Source organism: Bison bison, unplaced genomic scaffold, assembly GCF_000754665.1.
Source record: "Bison bison bison isolate TAMUID 2011002044 unplaced genomic scaffold, Bison_UMD1.0 scf7180017864492, whole genome shotgun sequence".
Lineage (NCBI taxonomy): Eukaryota > Metazoa > Chordata > Mammalia > Artiodactyla > Bovidae > Bison > Bison bison.
In genome coordinates this window covers 508,576-509,928 of record NW_011495051.1, presented here as the reverse complement: position 1 = coordinate 509,928, position 1,353 = coordinate 508,576, and the positions used below count along the sequence as shown (strand labels likewise).

General features: G+C 55.7%; 1 protein-coding gene across 7 annotated transcripts in view; it reads left to right on the top strand.

Annotated features, from left to right (window-relative positions):
• ACSL6 (acyl-CoA synthetase long-chain family member 6) overlaps positions 1-1,353 on the top strand; it is a 66,189-nt gene that overhangs the window by 28,018 nt on the left and 36,818 nt on the right. The window lies entirely within an intron of this gene.

Below are 1,353 nucleotides of genomic sequence, written 5' to 3'. Positions count from 1 at the left end.
CTCCCTGCTGCTCCCAGCGGCCAACATGAGGCAGCGCGGGGCGGCTGGACGGTGTGGACTCGGGAGGACTAGGGTGGGGGCTACAAACTTCCCAGAGTGGGGACCAGAGGCAGTCTAGGCAGTGGGGTCACGCATGACTCTGAGGCAGGGCTCTCACCTCTCTGCTCCCTGCGCCTGCTTGGCCTTTGTGTCAGGGACTGGGGAAGGAGTGTGGAGTTTGGTGTCGGAGAGTCTGGTTTTGAGCCCCATCTCCACCACTTGCTGGAGGGGCACAGCATGGTCACTTAACCTCTCTGCCACCACTGTCCCCGGTTTCTCACCTGGGTGGTCAAAGGTGCCAAACAGGAGGTGGGAAAGATGTGTTAGAAGGCAGTGCAGATGATCTGTGGCTGGTGTGTTGTGGGCAAAAGTTTCAGGAAAAGGAAATGACGCATTCCATGCCTGGTGCTGGCAGAGGAGTATGTGCATCAGTGTTCGTGGGAACAGCCAAGGAAGTCTTCCTGAAGGAGGCAGGACGCACTTGAGGACCAGTTCCACAGGCATGGCATTTTGCGGTCTTCAGTGGCCTGTCCACCCTATCACTGTGCCCCTGAGACTTCGGCACAGCCTGCAAGGCAGGCGGGGTGGGGACTGTCCAAGGGAGCACCAGCGGCCAGTGGTGCCCTCTTCTCCCCCCTGCCCCTCCTGGTGCTCTTCTCACTGCTGCCTCTCTGCCTCCTCTGATAACTCGGGAAGGGGCGGGAAGTTTCTAGCCTCTTCCCCAGACCTAGGACTGGCCTACTTTGTTGATATTTCTTGATGGGCAGTGAACTAGGGCTCCCATGCCTTCTCCAGATGCAGCCTCTAAGGCATTTGGCAGACCCTTGACCAGTCCCACAGGCAGGACTATCCTTGTGGGTGGCACATGACAAGTATGACTTTATTGAATCAAAATGGATTTTGCCATTAACTCGTGTAGGTTTGGGGTTTCACCGATGGCTCAGCGGTAAAGTATCCGCCTGCAATGCAGGAGACCCAGGTTCGATCCCTGGGTCCAGAAGATCCTCTGGAGGAGGGCACGGCAATACACCCCAGTATTCTTGTCTGGATAATCCCCTGGACAGAGGAGCCTGGCAGGCTACACAGTCCATAGGGTTGCAAAGAGTCAGATGTGACTGAGACGACATAGCATGCACGCACGCAAGTGGGTGTGAGAATTTCCACCTTACTGCTAAACCCTGTCAGAAGGAAAATAACACAGCCTCTGCTCCCCAGGAACGGATATCCAGAGCCAACCCAGAATTTAAAAATATGCCCTTCAGCTTTATGCTGCTGCTGCTGCTGCTAAGTCACTTCAGTCGTGTCTGACTCTGT